Source organism: Eschrichtius robustus, chromosome 16, assembly GCF_028021215.1.
Source record: "Eschrichtius robustus isolate mEscRob2 chromosome 16, mEscRob2.pri, whole genome shotgun sequence".
Lineage (NCBI taxonomy): Eukaryota > Metazoa > Chordata > Mammalia > Artiodactyla > Eschrichtiidae > Eschrichtius > Eschrichtius robustus.
This window is the reverse complement of record NC_090839.1, coordinates 80,433,581-80,458,114: the sequence shown is the minus strand read 5'-3', so window position 1 is coordinate 80,458,114 and position 24,534 is coordinate 80,433,581. Positions and strand designations below refer to the sequence as shown.

The following is a 24,534-nucleotide window of genomic DNA, read 5'->3' as shown; positions in this document are numbered from 1 at the left end:
TATATGACACTAATATAGGGTTCGCTTTTATTCTCAACCTAAAAAAAAGATAGATTGTTCCAAGTTTAGACAGGCTGTAAAAAAATCGTGTGCTTCTGGAACCATGCTGCCTTCCCCCCGGGACCACTCTAATTGCTTTACATCTGTACAAAGGTTCCTTGTAATCGGGCTTTCTGCCTTCATTTGTCTTCTTTTCAGCCTCTTAGTAAAGACCTTAATTGGTCTTAGTGGGGCTTTTTTCAGTTAGTGCAACTGTACCTTTAGGGCTGAACAAGTACCAGACACGACCTGCGGGGAGAAGTGGGGAGATGGGAAAGACATCAATGCTCCTTTACCTCTAACGGTTTAATTAATGTGCTCAGAACAAGGAGCGGTTTGAAGAAATTTCTGCTCCTCTGGGACCCTGCTACAGACATAACTGGGGTTAGGTGGAATTTTCTAGATTTCTTTCCTGCTTCAGTCTCTGTGAACACTCAGCCTCATAACTGTCTCACAGTAAACTGTATCAGGTTTCAGTCTGTCCTCTTTGGAGGATCAAGTTGCTTTACATCAATAGACTGAAGTACTAGGGGATGCATGGGTAAGGAAGTAGCCTCTAATTTCTGTTTCTTAGCTACTAATTATTTAATAATACATTTTATTGCCTATTAAATTGTGGCATAACTTGCTTGTCAGCAAAACTAGATGGAACCCAATCATTTGAGGAGAAGGATAATTGGCACTTGTACAGATGGCTTTTACTGCAAGTTGGGTTTGTTATTGCAGATCAAGTTCCTTGCCAGCTTTCTTGGTTCTGTTTGTGGGCGGGTCAGCGTTGTGAGGGGGTTACTGTATTACAGCCCAGGCGGTTAAATGTGGTAGTACTGCAAAGGCAGTGTGTACTCAGTTATAGATCATAAAGGCTTCTGCTGTGTAGGTACTTTTTTCCCTTCTCCTTCCTCCCCTCCTCCACCCCTGGTTTTAAAGGACCCTAGTGAGTTCTGTACCGCACTGAAAATTACCTTATGTGCTGGAAAATGCATCAGTGGAGACTTTGTTTAAACAAAGGGTGTTTTTATGATGGATAGAAGAGGCCAAAACTTCTGGATTTCCATCTAGTAAAAATTTGTGTAGGAAAATTGGACCAGTCCCAGTTCCTTAGTAGAATTTCATAAAGGTTTTCCTGTTTGCTTCAAAATGACCCTTTAAGGAATGTTGTATAGATTCCATAAAATTGCCCACAGTGTTTCCTAGAGCACATTAAAAAAATGAGGGGGACACATTGTGTGTGGGATAGTTTGGTAGCAGGATTCGTTCATTGGATAGCGGAGAGGGAGAACCCAAGCATTTTAGCTCTAGGTGGGAAGTGTTAGCCAAGATCCATAGCAGGAGGTGGATTTGGCAAGCACGTTGGTAAGGAAAGTTTTTGGTGGCATTGAAGTGGGTAGGCAGGGGGAGAAGAGTTTACACGCCCAAGCTCTGGGATCCAGAGCCCAGTTTTCCCATCCCCAGGGTGCATTCCTTCTTTGCCTTCACATGGCACTCAGGTCTTACTTCCTGGGCTTATCCAGCCCAAATTCACTGACGGTCACCACCCTTATTTGAAAGTCTCTCTTGTGTTCTGACCCAAGAGGTTTGTTTAAAACCCAGAGTGATGTCCACCTTTGTATGTTTTCCGGATCCTGTCTTTCCATTCCTTACTACTTTGTAATTATTCTTTTGCCTAATAGTAGAACTCCTGGGGTCTAATTGTACCAGAACATGTCTCCTGTCTGTCTGCTATCTCCCTTGGCAATTGTTCTCCTCTTCCTCTAGAAGACCTACACGCTCTTGACCCTTCTCTCCAAGGTTCCAAAACCTCAGTGAAGACCTGTGAGTTTCACCAGTAAACACATGGATGTTTTAGCTATGGAAGAAAATATCTATCTTGGCTTGATATTTTAGAAAATTAGTATGAAGTAACCTTGACGTAGATAACTGTTTCTTAGGGGTTGAGCTTGGGAATTACTGTAATTTAACACCTATAATAAAAGTGTTAAAAGAGGGAAGAAAGCCAATTCTGAGGTTTTATGTGTTATATGAAGGGTATGTGTTATACATTATCATTAAATTTTCTTGAGCAAAAGCTACTGGCAAGTTGAAGCCAATTTAAAAGGTGTGTATTGGAACTGAAACATGCAGCCATAAACTGATTTGGGAGGTGCAAATCCTACAGAACAATGATAGCATGGAAGTTGGCAACGACCTAGAAAGTCCATAACCCTGGTGGTCATAGCCCACAGCCCACTCTGGATCGGGGGTGTGTGTGTGTCTGTGTGTGTGTGTGCATGTGTGTTGAGAAGTAGGCTTTAGACACATCTGTTGATTTCTTTCTCTCCTATAGTTGACTCTTCTGGGGTTTATTTGTAAATAAACTCAGCTAATAGGATTCTCTGATCAGCTCTTACTTATCCTGGTAACTTTTCTCTTGTTGATCTAGATGGGAAGACCACAATGAAGGGGCAGGATGTTTTAACTGTATGCCATTCTCTATTAAATTAAGCACCATTAAATATACTTCTGTCTCTGGGTCTCCTTTTACCAGACCCACCCCTGAGATTGCAGGGCAGATGCCCCTTTGCAGCTGCCCCTTGGCCACTCTCAGGCCTGCAGGTGTGCATACCAATAGCATGGCCTGGCCTCGGGAGGACAGTCCCCAGGGGAGAAGCCTGCCCATGCAGGCCCTGCAAGGGGCTGGGGGCCATCTGAGCAGGGGAGGCCTGTGTATCTGGTATGGAGAATATGGTCCAAAAGGGAAGATGTGTGAGCTGGGTGGTTGCCTCCTCATGACCCCGTGGACTGTTGCCCCACAGAAGGGTGCATAGCTTGAAGAGAGCCTGAGAAGGAGCCTCTTATGCATGGATCTCAGGGCAAGGGCTCAGTTGCCTGGATATGAACAGTATTGCTTCTGCCTTTCAATTTTAATCTTGATAACCTCACTCTACATACCCTGCAAAAACAAAGTAAAATAGAAGAAATAAAACGGATCCAAGTCTTTTCCACAAAAGCTAAATGAGATGAGTTATTGTCAACCCATCAGTGTCTATGGACACACGATGTGAATGCTTAGTCTTTAGATTCAATACTGGGAAGTCAGCTGGAATCTTGTGCAGAAAGATGTGATGTGACATGTTTATATAAGAAACGTTTTTCTCCATTAGCATTTAAAGTATCCCATACTGCCATCCAGATACAAGGAATGCCATACTGTACTATGCGAGGACCATGTAAGGGAAAAGTGTGGCTAAGGAACCAGATTAGGAACGATTTTCAATTTTAGGAGAAACAAAGCATTATACTGACATGGTTCAAACAAAGTGAGGCAGTTTGAAGGTTGCTAGCATTTTTAAAAACATCTTTATTCAACCTCTTTTTTTAAAAAAAATAGGATAATTGCATTGTTACTGATAGTATTTCTAATATGCAGAGGGTATTGAAACTCATTCTCCCTCCAAACTTAAATATGGTGCTTGGCCTTCTAAAATGACCCAAATTCCAGTAAGAAGTCAATGTAGCATGTTTTCTCTATTGTGCTACAGTTACCTAGATTTTTAAGAGTGGGAATTCTGACTTTGGTGTGAAAGTGATAGTCCTTAAAGTATTTGAAAGTCTTTGTAGGTGTATTGTTAGTTGGGAGTTTGTTTTGGGGGAGGCGGGGTGCTCATGATTTTAATGACCTTGATTTTGAGCTTTAAAAAGGAGTTTAATTGGTCTGTTATCTTCATCTGACAGACAGTGGTTAATATTATTTGTTGGATAAATGAGATATATTACCCTCCAAAAGAAAAGCCTTTGGGGGAAGTATGCTAATATTGGCTTTGAAAGGGGAAAAAGGAAAATTAAGCAAGTATCTTGAAATGGGTCCTTGTCAATCTACTTTTCTCATTATCTCAAGAGATGGCAGTATTAGGAGAATAGGTTTTTAGGCTCACTTTTCTCATCTAGAAAATGACAATCATACCTGTATCAGGTGGTTAGGATGCAAGAAATGCACATCTGTAAACCATGAGGCCCACGGTGGCCTCAGTGGTAGCTGTTTTCCCCACTCACCTTACTCAAAGAAAATTGGATGTAGGGAATAATTTTGCATAATTTTGTATCTTAGGAATGGCTTTTCTACTTTCCTTTTCTTTCATTTCTTTTACTTTCATTTCCATTAACTTCACTTCCCTGGCTCGCTCTCCAGTGAGACAAAAGAGGGAAATGAGCCAGGACAAGTGAGTTGCCACTTGGAATGTTTCTTCTCCCTAAAGGCTGTGTTTGTGAAGGGCTCATTGTCACCATTCTACCCAGAGGACTCTGAGCTTCTCTTTTCTGGAGTATCAGACTGGCTTTCAGGATATGCAGTATGTTTGCTCTGCAAAATAATCCTCACCACCCACCCCTCCCCGCCCCAAAGCATCATCTCTTTACAAAACTGGCCTTGGCCTTACCTGCGTTTCCAGTGCCATCCTGTTTGTTACTTCTCATCCCCACTTGGGGAAAAAGTGGGTATGTAGCAAATTTGTTTAAAATTGTCATCAACCAGCCCCTCATACAAATAAAGATCCTTGAACATCAAGCTGGATATAATGATATGGCAAACTATTTAGTTTGCGTTTTTGGACCCAATGTTCATTTTTCATTATGCCTCAGCCTGCTTTCCCTTTGAGCCTTGTTCTGATCTATGGGACTGTGCTTATATTCATGGCTGTTTTCCAGAGCATTGCTGGGCTGCTTGAGTTTTAAAGCTCCTGTCTAAATAATGACTAGGTTTCTGAGATGTCATCACCCACCCACCCCCCCCAAAGAATCTGGCACACTTTGAATTCTCTAGCAGCACCTGCAAAATGCTAAATCATACAGTCCAAGGAGGTCAGTCATCCACCAGGAAGCAAGGAGAGTACTAATAGAAAGGGGGAAAGATGCCCAAGTGAGCCAACTCAGCATAATACACATGCTCCCTGGTTGAACTCATTGCCCATAGAGTTAGGTGGTTGGGTTCTGCCTCAGACCTTTCAACTCTGGAAGCTACTAAATAGAATAAAACGTGCTAATATTAGAGAACTTTAAGAAGACCAGTTTATGTGTGTGTGTGTGTGTGTGTGTGTACACATGTATATGTGTGTGTATATACATATGTACGTATATGCCTATTTTTACATATATACACAGATATGTATTGTATATATAAGTATGCGTGTGTTGATATATGCATACACAAGTAAAATACATGTTCATGCATACACTCATACATACACACACTTAAAGAATTCTAATTTAGGGTAGATTTAACCTTTTGACAATTCAAAGGGAAGAGTTAAAGTCTATGAAGTGATTATTATGGAAACCCAACTGAGCCTTTCCTGGAAATGCCGGAACCACAAAAATTTTTTAGCATTTGAAAAGATGACAAATGCTGATTTATGCAGACCTCAGGATTCCATTCCTAGGGCACTGTCATTTATTACTTCCATCAGCAGGAATGGTTTCTTTTAACAGCAGATTGGGTGTGTACACTGATGACAATTAAGCATGGTGAAATAATTCCAATAAAACAAGAACCAGACCAGCATGGGGAGTAAAACTAGTCTGTCCCCAAATATCCTCTCTCCTTACTTGCCTTCCTCCTGTTTCCTTCTTTTCTCTACCTGGTTTCTCTCTTCACTCCCTTTCCAACCTTCCTTCTTTGCCAGGGAAGGCTGAGCAGGTTTGAAAAGCACAATTCATGGAATTTCTGGCTCAGATAAGACATTCAAATCCAGAAATACCATACTAGGATCTAGTTTTAAAATGTTTCTTCCCAGGGAAGGTAAAACATTCCTTGCTGTCTTAAGAAATAAGTATGCTCTCTGATATTCCAAGCCAAAAAACTTCATTTTAAGCTGGAGTATTTATCTTTACATGTGACAGGATAATAGTTCTTTCTTTGTTTTTCTTTTTTCAATCAGAAAGAAGGTTTTGTTTTGTTTTTTAAAGGAAAACAAGTTATCAACATTGCATATTCCAAAACAGGCACTTCCTATGTCCTGGAAAGGTAGGTAGACTGTGCCTTGACAGGTATTCCAAATTCTTTATACAGCTCCTGATTTTATTAGTTTAACATTTACTCAACACATACTTAAAGAACTTTTTCCCAGAACTGTACAACTAACACATGGACATTCATAAGCCGCAGTGGTGTCCGTGAAGGTATCCACTCTTAGGTGGGAGAGAGGCAGGTCCTCAGCTCTAAGTGGCAGGCATACTACAAGAAAGGTATATCATCTCCATAACTCTGAGATGACATTAGCCCCATTTAGAACTAAAGAAACAGAGACTTTGGGATACATGTCTTCTCAATCTTCTCCTGTGTATGTGTATAAATTTTTGTTGTTATTAATACACAAATGGTAACCTAATAGGGTGTAATGTTTATCCCCCTGATATTTTTATGAACAATGTATCTTTTCATTTTGTTAACTACTGTTCTACATCTATTTTTGATCCATTCCATGGGTACACAGTAATGCAGATAACTAATCTGTAATTACTACATGTTTAAATTCTGTCCAGTTTTTCATCTTGGTGTTCATTGAATGTTTTGGAATTCCTTAGAACATAATCTTGGAAATGGAATGGAAATTTTTGAAGGTTTTGGTAGTCTTATTTTTTAACTGCTCTAAAATAAATATTACATTTATAGAAAGAATTCTTTATTTAAATGGAGATATTTATGCGGATGAAATATCCAAGTGTTATGGTTTTCTATTTATTATTTTCCTGTAACTCATCAGATATTTGTATAACTAATTATGCTTTTCAAACATTTTCATCCCTGTGTTCCACATATATTGCTACCCATGTACTCTGAATTCTGTACTTACACAAACAAAACAGCTCAAATGACACTTTTTCCTAAAAACTTTCTAAGACTCTCCCAGCCTCTTTGAGCTCTTCTTTCTTTGGCCTCTAACAGTCCTCTTGTAGCCTATTCGTCTCACTTGTCAATTAACTGTCTTATAGGTTATCTTTTTATGATTAGGATTTTATTTCTTTCAGTAGATTATAAACTAAGAACCAGAGACCATGCCTTGGACTTTTTGTATACATGGCTAGAAGAGCATCTTACACATCATAGGAATGGAATATATTTTAATAGTTATTATTTATCATATATACATGTTTTCTTTTTGTGTCAGTAGGGTCTATGGAAGGGTACAGCCAAGTTCATGTTATTCGTATGCCTTTGAATATCATGTTGACCATCGCCTTCCTCATTTTGATGTGGAAAGAGGGAAGGTTGGCTCACTGAGAAAGCACTGCATTTGTCTACATGAGAAAAAAAAATGAACTTAGAGTTTAAACTGTCTAGCACCTAGCAGGCATTCAGTAAATAGAAGGCTTTTTTTTTTTTTTAAAGACTCAAAGGTGACGTTTGCCTCTTACTGTATGATGCCAGGTAGGTATCATACCTTCTGCTTCTCTCCGTTTCCTCGTCTGTGAGAGGTGGCTTGGATTCATTCTTACTGGACTCTTTGATAACATTTAATAACTCTCTTTGGTTCTAGGCATTCATATATTGGAGGCAGAAGCAGAACTGGTCATATAAATGCTGGCTAATGTTCAACCTTGTTTTAAGTAAATAAGATATTCTTGGATTGGTTTGGATAATTCTTGATGACAAATTGCTAAAAAAGAATTTCATTTACTTCGATTTGAGCTCATATCCAACTAGCAGTGGTGCTACTATAGATAGAGTGTTACTTCTTTTCTCTGTAGTTCAGTTTAAACATCCTGTGTAAGTGTAGAAAGATTCTAGGAAAGCTTATTATAAAAAGGATCAATAGAAATTTTAAAAATTAAGTGACTAATATTATTTCTTTTCTAAGACACTATCCACAAAGAAAGGACATTTGGTGAAAGGATAACTATCAGTTTTTTCCCGCAGTATGTTCCTTTTCTGCCCTAAATCTCCCACTTTATTCTGCAGAAGAGATGGTCAGTTCCATCACCCAGTGAGATACAAATATTCTCACTTCCCATGGAACCAATGCACTTGGTCAACTATCACTTTACTAGTAAAAGAAATAAAATGCCATTCAAACTGAGAACAGATTGAAAAACCAGTCCATCCATTTGCATGTGACATGTATAATGTAGATCACAGGTTCAAAGAAAATTATATTTCAGTGCCATGAGCACTAGAGACTTACAAAGTACCTGCAATTGACAGGGAACTTAAATGGTATTTTTAAATACTAGAAGTTTGTAGACTCCTTCCATTCGTGTCTGACATCAGCAAGCTCTTAATAATGCAGTGTGTACTTATTTATTGATCAGACCATTTAAGTAGTAAGACATGAGAAAGTGGACACTATTATCTGGTAATTGACCATATTGGAGAGTTAAGTGTTCTGACAAGGAACTAAGTGTGTCTAACCATCAGATAAGATCAATTTTAAGATAATGCCTACTCTGGTAATGAACCAAAGCTGCTTAGAAACTTTGTACTCTAGATGCTTCTAAAGCAATGCTATTTTGATGACAACTATCATAGTTTTAATGACCAGCTTTGTTTCTGAGAGTTGTTGGTCTCCCAGGGCAACCGGGAGAAGGGTTATAACTTTCATACTGTACTTAGAATAAAAGTGCAAATTGAAGGGGATGGTGATTAGTAGCATTGCCCAGGAAGTTATTCATTCATTTAGGAAACATCTTCTGAGTACCTTCCATGTGCCAGTCATGGTGTTGCAGTCTAGGGCTCCAGAGTCTGGTAAGTTATCTCACTCGGAGGAACTGACGCTCTAGTAAAATGGTTTTCCAGCTTTGTTTTATCTGTTCAAATCTCTATGTTTAAATCTCTGAACCAAAGCTTATGTGAGCCCCTCATTCATAAAAAGCAAAAGAATTGCACCTCAAAACCTGCCATTTTTGCCTCTGAGTCCTTTCCCCGTGGGCTCATTGAACAGAGCTTAAAACTGACTTCTCTTAGAGACAGACCCATAAGCAAATATCACAACACATTCTAAGTAATGTAACAGAAATATGAACAAAATTGACAAGAGAACATAAAGAAGGATATAGCTAAAGCTGTCTATGAGATTAGGAAGGTCTTCCTAAAGAAAGTGCCTTCAAGCAACAAGACAGTCTTTTTGGATGAGTAGAAGCTCACCCAGGGAGAGAGGGGAATTGAAGGTAGTGATGGCTATGGTGTTAGGGAACTAGGTAGCCCTAGTTCTGTAGGGCTGCATAGAGGTATTTGTAAAGGAATAAGGGAATATTGAGAGATAAAACAGGAAAGCAGATTAGGCTCTAAATCCTGTAGGCTGCAGAGAGGTTTTTAAGCAGAAGAGTAACATAATCAGATTTGTTTTTCATTGAGTTGATGTGGACAACCTCAGGGGAATCACAGGGGCTCTTTTAGATCAGAGGTGAGGAAGCTTCACCTAGGGCAATACTAGTGATATTTGAGAAGAGGGAACATTCCAGAGAGATTTAAGGGTGGTAAATGACAGATCTGAATGATTGGCTAAATGTGTAGAACTGGAGGTGAAAAGGAGGAGGGAGTATACCGAACCCTGAAGACTGTGTAGATGATGATGTGTAACACAGGGGAGGATGAGGATAGGGAGGAATCCGTTCGGTTTGGAGATGTTGACTTTGAGGGACCTATGGGACATCTGGGTGGAGGACTTAGGCTGATAGCTGAAGATAAAGGTTGGGATTATGAAATCACTCATTGAAAACATAGGCTTGGGTATGCTTACAGCTGACAGCTACAAGAGGAATATGTAGCAAGGGAAATAGAGGTATTCTTTAATATTGAGAAAAGAGTGGTTTTGTAAGTGAGTTTTCAGGAAGTGGAAGTAATAATATCTGATACCATAGGACAGAAAGATGTGAATCTTCTGAAGACCACTGGCTTTGCCAGCTGACCTTTCGGAAGAGCTGTTTCAGTGGAATGATGAGAGTGATTCTGGATTAGGATAGTTCAAAAAGAGAATGAAACATAAGGTAAGAAAATGAAGACAATGAATGTGCACACGATGGAAAATGAAGAGGAGGCCATGGCGTAAAGGAGAAGCAGAGTGGAAGGGTGGATGTGTGTATGAGCATGAGTTGAATATGTTTGTAGACTGAGGACATCTATATGGTTAGGATGATTAGGACTTTGGAATCAGACTAAGGGTCAAATCTCAGGCCTGCCATTGACTAGATAATGACTTTGGGCAAGTTCTATGGGCCTCAGTTTCCTCATGTATAAAATGAGGTTAATACTCTTTTTCTTATATAAATTTATTTTATTTATTTATTTTTGGCTGTGTTGGGTCTTCGTTGCTGCACGCGGGCTTTCTCTAGCTGCAGCAAGCGGGGGCTACTCTTCGTTGCGGTGCGCGGGCTTCTCACTGTGGTGGCTTCTCTTGTTGCGGAGCATGGGCTTTAGGCGCACGGGCTTCAGTAGTTGCAGCACGCAGGCTCAGTAGTTGTGGCGCACGGGCTTAGTTGCTCTGCGGCATGTGGGATCTTCCCAGACCAGGGCTCGAACCCATGTCCCCTGCATTGGCAGGCGGATTCTCAACCACTGCGCCACCAGGGAAGCCCATGAAGTTAATACTCTTGTGTTTGTTTTTTTCTGTAAGGAGGAGAGATTAAAGACACAAGAGAGGGAGGGGATGAACTATTTACCTCAGAGAAAAGAGGCAGGTGGGAGTGCAATCTGGAAGAAAATTAGAGTTAGCTTCAAAGTGAGGATTTACATGTCTTCCTGGGTAATAGAAAGGAAAGATAGTGATAAAATGGGGTATTGGGCAGGGTACTTTAGGTTATGCTACAGAAACAAATAGCCCTCAGATCTAAGTCTGTTCATGTAACAAAGGTTCCTTACTCAGGCCACACATCCAAGATGAATCAGGACGGGGGCTCTGTTCGTCCTGATTCATGGATCCAGGCTGACGGAGGCTTCATCTCAGCATTTGCACCTCAACATTTGCTTCTACAGTTACCACAGAGCAAGTCCCATGGCTACACCCAACCTCAAAGGGCCACAGAAGTGCCTAGGACTAGGGGAGAATGAAAAATATTTGATGGACAGTGCTGATGACCAGAACAATGGGTAAAACCCATAGGTATCAGTAAGTATTGCGGTGATAGGAATGGCATAGATTTTCTTAATGATAGAGGCAGCAAACTGTGATCCACCAGGAGCAGAGTTTTGACAAGAGTGGTAAATGTTTGGAACAGCCGTTTGTTAAAACAATTATACAAGAACATAGCAGCAAAGGAAAAGGAAGTTGTTCTGGTTAAATATTTATCATTAGGGCTCCATGCAGAATGAAATGGTAATGCAGCTGCGATTCAGTTTCTTAGTTCAGCTGTAGCTTAAAATTAGAAGCTGCCCATCAATAATTTTCCCAAGGGAGTGATTTATCCTGTAACAGCACATAGCCTAGAGAAAAGGAAATGCAAACAGGCAGCGTTTCTTGGAATGGAAAGGGAAACCACTGCAGAGAGAGAACATGCAAGAGAAGTTGATTGTGCACCAATCCTTGGAAATAAAAATGAGTTCCCTTTTATCAGTCAGTCTGTAAGTACATTAGCTGCTGGCCTAGCACTTTGGCACCGTGTGGAATCAAGAGAAGTTTATGACTTTATTCTTGCTGACAAAGTGTATAAAGTTTGGTCAGAGGGACAAAGCTCATGATATGAGTTTGGGGTTTGTTTAATTTATATCATTTATTACCCTAAGTAGTATAATTTTGGGGAAGAGTTTCGTGGAATATAATGCATTAAATCTAGATCTGGAAGAGTACGTTTAACTTGGAGAGTGTAGAAGAGAGGGAGGATTCAAGAGTGATGGTTCGATTAAAGATCTGATGGTAGAGTGAAAATGGTTTGTACGGGGGAAAGGAAGGAGAATGGCTAGAAAGAAGAGGAGAGGATTAGCTGAAGGAGTTATGAGACATCAGGCTGAACTGATAGATTAGAGCCTCATTACTAGGAGCTGGTGCAATGTGGGAGGAAAGGAGGAATTGTTTAGTTACTGAACATGAAATGAGTGAGTTCAGTTAAAAGACTTCATAATAATCCCTGTGTAGTCCTTTAAGCTGCTCCACACAAAACCTTAATGACTTTTCTGTTACCTTCAGAATAAAGCCCTGGTCTTTAGTCTCATTTGTACATGCCCATTTAGAAGGGACAACTGCATATCCAAAGGATATTATGATGAGGAAGACTAGGATATGTTGAGGACCAGGAGCCAGACCCAAGAAGTACATTAGAATCAAAAGATCTTATCAACAGGCTAGATAGACTCAGGCTAGCCCCTCACAGGGGCTGTGACCATGCCAGACAGGCCCCCAGCCCTAGTAGGAGACTGAAGGGGCTGTGAGCTGCCAAGTCAGACATCAAAGCAGAAGCCTTCTTTTCTTTTGTTTCCTTTTTTTTTTTAACAGCTTTATTGAGATAGAATTCACACAGTACACAATTCACCCACTTAAAGTATACACATCAAGGGTTTTTAGTATATTCACAGAGTTTTGCATCCATCACCACCATGAATTTTAGAACATTTTTATTACTTAAAAAAGAAACCCAGGGGTTATCCTTGGCGGCCCGGTGGTTAAGACTCTGCGTTTCCGCTGCAGGGGGCACAGGTTCAATCCCTGGTCAGGGAACTAAGATCTCACGTGCCGCACGGCATGGCCAAAATATTTTAAAAAAAAAAAAGAAGAAGAGGAAAAGAAACCCTGCACTCCTTAGTCATCGTCTCCTTCCTTACACGCCCCCCGCCCCCCCCACCAGACATCTAGCCCCAGGCAGCTGCTACTCTGCTTTCTGTCTGTAGATTTGCTTGTTCTGGACATTTCAAATAAATGGAAACATACAATATGTGGCCATTTGTGGCTGAATTTTTTCACATGGTTTTCACTTGTTTTTAATGTTCATTCATGTTATAGCACGTACCAATACTTCATTTCTTTATATTGCATAATAATATTCCATTGAATGGATATACTACATTTTGTTTATCCATTCACCACTTGATGGACATTTGGATTGTTTCCATTTTTGACTGTTATGAATAATGCTGCTGTGAACACTCATGTGCAAGTTCTTGTCTGGACATATGTTTTCATTTCTCTTAGGCATATACCTAGTAGTGGAATTGCTGAGTCATATGGTTTAACCATTTGAGTAACTGCCAGACTGTTTCTTAAAGTGTCTGTATCGTTTCATATTTTACAACATTTATTGATACATTACAAAATAATGTAAAATTTACATTTACAATAGCTCCACATCCTTGGCAACATTTGTTGTTATTATCTTTTTGATTATAACCATCCTAGTGGGTGTGAAGTGGTATCTCATTGTGGTTTTAATCCGCATTTCTCTGATCAGAAGCCCTATTTTCAAAACTAAGGCATTAACTACAAGGCATGTTATAGGGACTTCAGGAGAAGCCTGAGAAAGAAATATCAAGAGACTGATATGAATAGAAGGACGGTTTCAGGCAGTTAAGGACTAAGTGCGAGTTGAAGGCAGCCTGTTATAGTTTGTCCAGTCTGTGGTGTTGCTACGTTCCATCATAATGAATAACCAGAGGTTACTGTTCTCCGTCAGATTAGCTGTTCTCAATCCTTGTAGCACTAGACTAGAGCCGTTTGAAAAAATTTTTAAATATATCTGTCCCATGCCAGTTGAATCAGAATATCTGGAGAAATAGCCCAGGTTATCTGTAAATATTTTTAAAAAGTTTCCCCACATGAATCTGATACACTGTGGGAAAGCCACTGTTGTAAATAATTCAGCAGGATTAAATAGTGGAATGAGTTTATTGATTATATGTACTGTTCAGATAGCCATCTGCCTTTATTTTGACTTGTAAGCTTTTCTGAGACAACTGCTAACTGAATTTGAACAAAAAATTTGAGATATAACTGCAGTGTGTGTAGTCCTCTCTGACTAATAGCAGAGAGAAAACCTAGTGTGGAATTCATAAAATCAACCGATTAGTTTTGCCCAATTAAAACTCTAATTTCAAAGTTTGGTCAAAGAGTTGAACTCCTTCACTTCCTTTCCATTTATAATGACGACTCATGAGGCTTTTGTTTATTTCCAGTTATACCCGTCTCTTTGAGTTCAGTGATCCGTCTCTTTAAGCATGCAGTGATCATGTACAATAATTACGTACCTTTTCAAGGTAATGAATAATTTCAATGATAAAATAATCTATTATAATGATATGTTGTCATGGGTCACTGATTGATATCTTAGTAGTTGGCTCATAGGTACACACACACATTTCTTGTGGTTGTGTTGATCTGAACATGTGCCATTCCTGTGTGAACTTTGACCTTTCTAATTGACCCGATGTATCCAGATGACAGAGAGGAGATCAATCAAGGTGATATTCCATTACCATAAGGTCAGCTATTTTTCTAGGATTAAGGTATTATTTTATTCTCTTCAGGGATTGGAGACCATTTGTGTCTTTCTATTTAAATTGTAGATCTAGTCACAAAATGGAAAAGGACGAGAACTAAAGTGGAATATTATCCCATTAGATTGGTGCCAAATTTCCAGTGCTGAAAGTATGCATTTTCCTTGTCCAGGACCTTCTTTAGAGGAATCAGATGTCCCTGTCTTAAATTTGAGTTGTACAGTTTCAGAAAGTGAAAACTCATATTCTGTAAAGAAGAGGTAGGCAATGCAGAAATGTTGATAATCTGACTCATGTTCTAATGCCCCCCTTGTCAGGTACTGCTGTGGTTTCACTGCAGTTTGAGCTTTCTTAGATAATGTTTAAAGAGAGGGGAAATGGAAAAGAAGGGCAGAATGAAGGATGTGGAGGAAGTTGTGCTGGAATATTTTTTCAGGGGGGACCTATATGTTTGTCATAATAGAACTGCTCAAATCTGTGCAGTAGTCCAGGCCTTCTCTTCCTCTCAAAAACAAAGCAGGTACTCCTTGGCTTTAGTCTCTTAGTTGTTTCTAGATTAAGTGAAAGAATGGCATATAGAGCCATTGGTGTGAAGTGTAGCATAGAAAAAATGGAAATGGAAACGATGAAGAGAATGTGTTTTAGAGCATCATGTCCTTTTGGCTAGCTCTCAGACTTCCGGGACTTTTCTCATTGTTTTTTCCTTCTTCTTTCTTTTCCTTCCTTTTTTTTTAAAACCTATTTTATTTATAAACTGCAGCCTGTAAAGAAAATGAGGGGTATGTTACACATCCTTAAAAACAAAGAGGAAAACAAACCAACCCTTGTTAATAACTTCCACTTTGAGTGCTCGGGCTGGTTGCAAGGCCCAGGGGACTAGTAATCTGGTGAATGTGGAAGGATATGGAACCGTTTGTCCTGGGAGAACCATTACATTAAAGGAAGAGGATGAAGTCATGGGGGGAGGGGGAGGCTCTGCTGATGAAAGTAGCTGTCAAATTAGCAGGTCTGGAAGTTGGGAGTGCATATTGTTATGAGCTGCTCAAGTTCACACCAGAGCTACCAGCTCCATCCGTCTTTCTCAGTTTACATTTTAATTGGCTTGTAGTTAAGTTTTTTAAACACTGTGAGATTGCTGACATACACTGTAATATCATGTGAATAATTTATGGAGGTTGCTCAAGACAAGCTTTTTCTTTGATTTGAGAATCCAAGGGGAAGGGGGAGGAGAAGGATGAGGGGCCTGTGGGAGGGGCCCAGGACAGAGGAGCAGACACAATTGCATGTTGCACGCTGGATGTTAAATGTTTCTGCCGGTGTAGTCGGTAGCGTTTGGGAATTCGGGAAGGTTTGTACAATACAATCTTATTAATAACAATTCTGTCAAGAGAGCACCCAATTAAGTTGAATTGGGTTTATGACTCCCTCTTGGTTTCTTAAAACGTGTGGATATAAAACCTGTTCCATGTGAGTAGTGGATAACAAGGGTGGGGGTTTTTGTTTTTTTTGTGTGTTGGTTTTAATGATTCCTCCTCCTACTGAGAATTTTCTTGTTTATAAATGCAGGAGTAGGCATTTTTCCCAAACTATCTTTTTCTTTTCAGCTCTCATGGTAATCTAGAGAAGATAGAACTGGTGTCAGTGGGCAGTCGTTCTAGTTAAGAACTTGACTGCTTCTGGGAGTGGTTTGCCAGACAGCTCTGAGTCTAGAATATCATCTAATTAAGACCTGCGGGAGAACCCTCTTCTGAAATATACTTCTAAAATATACTTTTTTTCTTATTATAAAATGAGTAGATTATATAAAATGTGGAGAGTATGGAGAATAAAAATCACCTATAACTCCTCCCCACATTGATAACAATTGGGATGATTTTTGTTTATATCCTTCTAGTCTTTTTTCTATTCATAACGAGGTTGAAATCATATATACTGTTCAGACTTTTTTTCTTTTTCACTAAACATTAATTACACCATGAGTATTTTCTGATACATGTCATCTACAGTTCCGTTTCTAATGACTACATAACGTGTATGTGTATGTATTCTCTCTGAACTTACAGTGCTTTGTCTAACCTGTCCAGCTAGTGAAATGAAGCATTGTATGCAGTTTTTATCCATTTTAGGCAGGGAAGCAGTTAATATACATTTGGTTAAATTTTGGTGTATGTTCTTGATTATTTCCTTAGGGAAGTTTTTAGGAATAGAATTTCTACAATGAAGCAGAGAGAGTCTGAGGGAAAGATCGCAATGCCTCAAGAACAATTTTGTCCTGAAAAGTGGGATAAAACACAGATTTTTCTCATTAATGAAATTAATAATTTCTTTCTATTTAAAAAATTGATAATGACATTCAATCTGAGGTTCTTTGAAATTATTGAGATTTTTTTTTCCTTGTGTGTTTCTTAACCACAAAACCTATCTGTTAGAATTCATGTAGGCTATTTTTTCTTTACCAATTGGCATATAACTACCTAAGACTTCATGTAATCAGTTGAGATGCTACAAATGTATTGCCTGTCAACTCCAATAAAAAAGAGGGCAGTTAATTAAAGGGATGTCTTGCTGTTAAACAAACTTGCAGTCAATTGCTTGTAAGTAACATTTAGTTTGATGTGTAGTCAAAGGGCAAGAAAATCAGTGTTCAGAAAGGACTAGCTTTTTAAAATTGTAAAAGGGGAGGGACTTTATTTGGGGTTGAGATGAGTGGCTTATCAATTGATATGATGTTTTCCTTTTTAAAAATATATTCATATATTAAAAAGAAGGTGACAGACATGAGGCATTAAGGTCATTAAGGCCCTGTCAGTTTGGAATCTTTTCAACTTAAGATAACTAAGTCCCTGTCCTCATGCAGCCCTAGAAGACACTATTTTCCCCCATGATCAGGCCTGGCTTCAAGGTCATCTTTGTGTGTGTGTGTGTGTGTGTGTGTGTGTGTGTGTGTGTGTGCGCGCGCGCGCGTGAATGCGCGGACTGTAAGTAGATGAAGCAAGAAGTCGTAAACAAATTGCTGTGCTCTGCAGATGGGAAACTGCCATTGGTACACGCAGTAGAAAGGCTCCACCAGCACAGCAGCCCTCCGGAGCAGCTGCTTCAACTCAGGCCGGTTCTCTGCTCCTTCCTGGGAGTGCACTAACGCTCTCTGCACCTGTGCTCAGCTCTTCCTTGATAATGTAGGTGGGGACGCACATTCTCTCAACAGTGATCTTGTAGTGAGCGCGTGCAGTTCTTTCAGAGGGAGGCTCTATCCAAAAGACCCCATCCCAATTAAAATTTAAGTGTTGAAATATTTGTGAAACAAAGAATGTGTAGAGAGTGGAGACCTTTTCCATCTCAAAGGCATACAGATATTAGAGACTAGAGCTGTTGGAAGCGTGACTGGCTTTATGTTGAAGATCTGTTGGAGGTCCCTGAACTTTGGAGCCTTATTCCAGAGCCAAGAAACTTCAGATTCTGCCAGTGACCACATTAAAATGTTTGTGTCTAGGGTAACCAATCTCATTTACTAGCTTTCATTCTTTACACTGGCTATTATTTCATAAACAAGAATTTATTTTTTTAGAGCCAATTGTGTGCCCAAGAATTTCTTTTTTTAGAGCCAGTTTAGGCAGTATGGAATGCAAGAGAAGGCATAAGTTATGGTCATACCCCTCATGGGCCTTCCAATAAGGCAAAGTAAATACGTAATCCACTTACAGTCAGTCAATGGCAATATTTTTATTTGTAATGAGCCCACATTTCAGTTGAAGAAAGTATTATTCTAGGAAGAAAAACACTGGCTGAATTAATGGCAGATTCTGAATGGGCACTGGGCTATATTCAGAATGCAAGTATTTTCAGTTGGGTGAGGTTGTTGAGGTTTGCTTTCTTTCCTGAGTGCTTATGAATTAGCAAATTCTAAACCAGCTGTTTTCAAATTACATAAAATTGGGGCCTACCTTGAGTGTCTGTTTCTCTCTGCCAAGTTTCAAACTCGTAACCTATTTTAAAGCTTAGTCCTAAACACCCCAAAACCAATGGAATGATAGCAGGCACCACCTTAAATCATAATATTTTCTCAAGAACATGTTCAAGCTTGAAATAATGACCAGGTTAGAGAAAGAGGAGGTAAGAAGAGAGAAGTAGACAAGTTTGTGTTTCTTATTTTAAAAAAAAAACTTGCTTGAATAAATAAGTTGCTTAGATTTCTGCTGCTTTTCTCCTAGATGGCCAAAGGGGGAGAGCTTTTTTGCTCATGAAAGGGGTGAATTAAAAGGATACCTCTGCATCAAATGAAGATATTTGTAGGATGACAATTGGTGATAGGGTTGGAGTTTCAAAATGTTCTCATGTGACCATTTCACAGTTCTCTCTACCCTCCTTCCTTTGGTATTGAATACATTGCTTAATTCCTATCAAGAACATGGGTTGGCAGACTTTTTCTGTAAAGGGCCAGGGAGCAAACATTAGCCCTTGTGACCACATAGGGCTCTGTCATATAGTAGTCATCTTTGTTTTCTTCTTTTTTCTTTTAATAACACTTTTAAAATGCAAAAACTAATCTCAGTTTACAGGCTGTACAAAATCTGATTGCGGGTGAGATCTGGCCTGCAGGCTGTCGTTTGCCACCTCATGCCCTAAAGAAATATGGGGTGAAATCCTGGATGAGCATGCGAGTTGCATATGCCAGCATGATTTCTCTCTTTCCACTGCTTGCTTTGTCCTCTCCTGGTCACTGGCTGTCTCAGGAGCCGGTCCCTGGAGCCTTGCTCTCCTGTGTGATGTAAGGGTGTGAAATGGTGTTTCCACTGGAAGGCCTGCAGGGGTAAATGCTGTCTCTAATTAACCTGTTCATTTAGTGCTATTATCCTTTATCTGGAAGGCAGTTCTGCTAGGGGAGGATAAGGAAAGTGCTTAATTAGAGTAACTGTTTCACATTGTCTATGTTTGCATGATGAAGTATAAAAAGCCTGGGAGATGAAGCTGTCAGTCACTAAGTGTCTTTGGGAACCTCTTGGTTTTTAGCATTTAATAACCGTGCTCTGTTATTGAGTGTTGTTGAGTGAAACCTCAGGTCACAGACTTTGTGATACAAAGACTCTGACCCAAGACATCTGGTATATGTAAGTTATGGCTAATGTCCACCAACTGGATAATGTCATTGGCAAATTGTAGCTTCATGGATGCTTGTTTATTTATTTGCTTGTTGCTTTAGAGTATTTTAAATTGTCATTTGTCTTTTTAGTTTGTTTTCTGTCTCCCTAATTGGATATTAAGTGCTTCTAGTAGAGGGAAAGTGCCTCGTATTCTTTGAAGCTTAAAGTCTGTTGGAGTATCATTGCAGTGTTCATAGGATTTTCTAATTGTGGTAAGATATACATAACAAAATTTATCATTTTAATATACATAACGTAAAATTTACTGTCTTAACCATTTTCAAGTATACATTTCAGTGGCACTAAGTGCATTCACATTGTTGTACAACCATCACCAATATCCATCTCCATAACTCTTTTCATCTTGTCAAACTCTGTACCCATTAAACAATAACTCCCCATCCCCCCTTCCCACCCACCCCTGGCAACCACCATTCTACTTTCTGCCTCTATGAATTTGACTACTCTAAGTATCTCATATGAGTATTTGTCTTTTTCTGAATGGCCTATCTCACTTAGCCTAATGTCCTTAAGGTTCATCCATGTTGTAGCATGTGTCAGAATTGCCTTCCTTTTTAAGGCTGAATACTATCCCATTGTATGTATATATACCACATTTTTTTTAACCCATTCATCCATCAGTGGACACTTGGGTTGCTTCCACCTTTTGGCAATTGTGAATAATGCTGCTATGAACATGTTCGAGTCCCTGCTTTTAGTTCTTTTCTGTAGATACCCAGAAATGGTCATCACAATACTTTTCAGTCTGCCAAATTGACAATTTTCTTTTAAGCTCTATGGTACTTTAAGTATTTTTACCATACTTTTCTATGTCATCTATCCTAATAAGATCAATATTACAATAAAAAAAATTAGTTATTAGCTATGATGAACAAAAAAGTTCAGTGAGCACAAACATTTATTCATCCTATGTATCAGGGCACTGGGCTTACCTTTTTATGTGAATTAATTTACTTAAGGCCCACAGTATGTTATCTGCATGTTACAGAGGAAGAAACAAAGGCTTAGCAAGGTTAGGAAATTTGTCTGAGGTCACACAGCTATATGTGACAGACAGGGTTCTACTTCAGAGCCAGTACTTCTAGATACCAGGAAGCCACTCAGAAGAGTGGATTACATCTGTATACTTCATTATATTCTCAGCATGGTTAGTGGAAGGCTTATTATTTTCCAAAGCCTGATGTCACTTTTGAATTTCAAAATCAAATTATATAAAATAACATGTAAAATTCTTTGAAAGCTCTAAAGTGCTATATAAATGTAAAGTATTAAGATTAAGCCTAGCGATGGACAAATGTTAAAAGCTGTAAATATATGGACCCCCAACCATCTAGATTGTAAACTGTAGTCTAAGCATTATGCAAACTTAAACCAGGGCCTACCTTGTGAACATTGCTTCATATGCCATTTTATTCATGCTAGTTTTAATTCTTGTTAGGACTGGCACTACCTTTTCAACTGCTGTTATGAACTTCATGTCCTTTTTGACTTAAGTTGGTGGGAATAAGCCAGGTTCTCACATCATGTTCTTTATCACTTCTAGTAGCCTCTGAATAGGACCTGTGCCTTCAGCCATCTTTGAAATCTCACAGCTCTCAGGCTAGGTCTAGATGCTAAATAGTTTAAGAACTATCATGGAAGAGCCACTAGGCTTAACTGTGCCATTTCAGAGGACAGAATTAGGCCATTTGTGTGTGTAGGTTCTAGAGGGGCAGATTTCAGTTCAGAATAAAATGCATAGTGGTACAGTGGTAGACTGGATCCCTTGAAAAGGAGTAAACTCCCTGTCAGTGGAGCTATTCAAACACAGGCTAGAAAATCCCTTCTCAACAATGAGGCAAAGAGGATTCCTACACTAGGACACTCATTTCATTACTCTTCAGTCTTGGGGTATCATTACATTTACTTCAAGTGTCTTAAGAACTTCATTTTAGCTGCTTTCTTATTCGGTATTGTTTTCCTCAACACAAGGCAGGTGCTAAGAGGGTTTGCCTGGTTTAGTTGCTGTATGTGGAGCAAATAACTGCTGTGCTGGAGTGGCTTACAAATAAAAAATACTGAGACTAGATCCAGATCACGGTCGAGGAGATTAACAGGGTCATATTTTTAGATTCAGATTCTCCAGGGTCTGGACCGACCATGTCCAAAACAGGATCAACAGTGAGCGAAGTGTCTGAAGTAGTTCAATGAGTTTATATTGATTATTTGATTTATTGACTTCCGTGCACAGTCTTCTTGGAACTCTTCAGCATCCAGAGCAGAAAACTTACAGTCTTTCAGTGTAACATTTGGCTTGAGCAAGGACTTGGGATTGGCACAAATGACATTCTCTCCTCTTTTCTGGTTAACGTGGCTCCGGGATCACCAAAGTTAATGCAAATAGTAGAATATTTGCTCATATAGAGACCAAAAGTACTTAAAATTCAGTGCAGGTGGAATTGCTTGTTTAAGTATCAGGAGGACAGACTTGGTAATTTCAGTTGCATGAGTTGCTTCTTATTTTGTTTTGGTAGAATTTGAGTGTTAGAGACTTTGCCTGGAAGTCAGCCTCCAGCATTGACGTCTGACACGAACCGCAAAGGCAGCCCCCCCCTTTCCGCTGGCAGAGCCAGGCCCACGTCCGTGGCTGTGATCTCAGGGGAGGGCTTTAGTCCACGGCTTGGGTTTATGACTGGGAAGCCTGCCTCTTATAAGGTGGGAAAAACAGAGCCAAAGTGACCCCATAGAATTTGAGCTTGGGGGAACTGTCAGATCCAGAGGACCCATCAAGGTCCGGGATGTGGCCCAGCTTGAACTGGCACCCATGGGCTTCACCAGAGCCAGGTGTCAGAAATGGGTAAATATCAAATTGTATCTGATGAAAAACAGGAGGAAGCAGAGCTCCCCTTACCTCCTTGAAGGAGCCAAAGTCAGCTGAATGGTGTTTGGGTCCAGATGATTCAAAAGCCACAGTCTCATGACCCAACCAAAGAAATATTCAAAACTAGCCTGAAAAAATAATAGCATGTTTTTAAAAATATGCTATCAAACACATTTATCTTTGACTGAAAATGAATTAAGTATTTTTCTCTTAAAATGTCCAAATATTCATTAATACAGAAGACTATAGGTTGAATACCTCTTCTGGAGAAATATTCAGATTTAGGATTTCTCTTTTAAGTCAAAAACTTGGCAGTGATACTACATAAGTAATGTTTGATCTGGTCCAGAGCTCTTAGTTGAATTTATTGTCTATTATATGAGGGAAATACTGAAATAGTTGGAAGAAATAATACTAAAAAAAATCAGACTTATATATCGGAAAATGACTACATAACTATTGTGTCAAAGAGATATTGATAAGATAGAGAAGGGGAATACGGATGGCTCAAGTGGATTCCCAAAAAGGTAAAAATGAAGAAATCAAAATCACATCAACATAGAAATGTCCTAAAGTTTGATAAGAACGCAGGTAAAAGTGCATACATTTGTGAAAACACAACAAACTGTACACTTAAGATTGCTACATTTCACTGTGTGTAAATTATACTTCAGTACACAAAAGGACCAAATCTAATCAACTTATCTGTTAGCAACAATTTATGAGGAAGTTACAATATAAAGCAATTTAGGGAGAGACATTTCCGTCCTTCAGGAAACTTGCGAATCATTGGTTAAACCTAGACACAAATTTAAGAAAATTTTAATAATAAAAATTAAATAAACTAACAATGATTGAGTCATAGAATTCTGGACCTGGATGGAGCCTTCAAGATCATCATCCCTCCTATTTTAAATATATATAAAAAAACTGAGACTCAGAAAATTTTAGAAAATTATCAAAGAAATTTAGAGACAGAATTTCACCAGATGGCAGGACTACAAGCTCAAAGCTTCTCTCCTTTCTTCTTTGTCATGTTGACTTCCTCCTCCTCCCACCTGCTAACTATCCCTAAGGCTCTGTTTTCAGCTCCCTCTGGCTTTCCCTTTATGTTGCACTCTCATTGATTCATTAATTTCAATGTTAATATTCTGTATTCAATCAGTAAATACTTTTGAGTTCCTACCGTATGCCCAGCACTATTTTGTGGGAGGGCAGTACAGCACTGAACCAAACAGACTAAGCGTCTTCCCTCACAGAACTTAGGTTCTACCAGTGTCGGTGCACGTGGAGCCCAGATAGTAATTTCTGGGACAAGAGTTCTCATGCAGTCCAGACTCATTGCCCTAAAGCTTCTTGCACGTCATGGCAGCACTGCAAGCTGAACTTGGCAATAATCTCATCTTCTCTCCAGATCATCTGCTCCTCCTGCCTTGCCTATGCCTGAAGAACGTGTTTGGTTCTTCTTACTGAACCTCTCAGTCAACCAATTTTAATTCCCTAAACTCTAACAAATTGACATTTTCTTACATCTGTTCAGCATCTCCTTGTTACTTTGCTTCTTCCTTAGAAAGTGTCAGTACCTTTCTAACTTATCTCCTCTTGTCCCCAACTCTGATCTATCCTATATATTACTGCCTAATTTTTCTAAAACATATTTCCTCTATCACCCCCTTGGCACACACAAACACACACACACACACACACATTTTCCTTGGATCCTGTTCGCCTTCCAAATTAAATGGAAACAGTCTTGGTCAGTAAGGACAGTTAAAAGCATGGCTCCAACCTCCTTCTCAAATCTTCTTACATCCCCACTACAGGTACCTGCATTTACTCCGGCCAAAGTGGTTCTTGGCTGCTCCTTTAGCCAGTCCCTTGTTCTCTGTCACTCTGTGGTTGCCCACTCTGTCTCCCACCCGGACCCACTACGCAGCCTCCACCCTCCACATCCTCGTCATCAGCTTCTGCATACATCTCACCCACTGCCTTATCTAAGAGACTTTCTCAGTCTGATCACCATGATTCTTCCCTCCTTTGAGTGCATTTATCTCTCATTGCATTGCGTTATGGTTATTCTTACTTTCTGTTAA

The 24,534-nt window shown here is 39.5% G+C and overlaps 1 protein-coding gene across 2 annotated transcripts in view; it reads left to right on the top strand.

The window, feature by feature from the left end:
- The window catches only part of AUTS2 (activator of transcription and developmental regulator AUTS2), a 1,118,812-nt gene that overhangs the window by 713,480 nt on the left and 380,798 nt on the right, over positions 1–24,534 (top strand). The window lies entirely within an intron of this gene.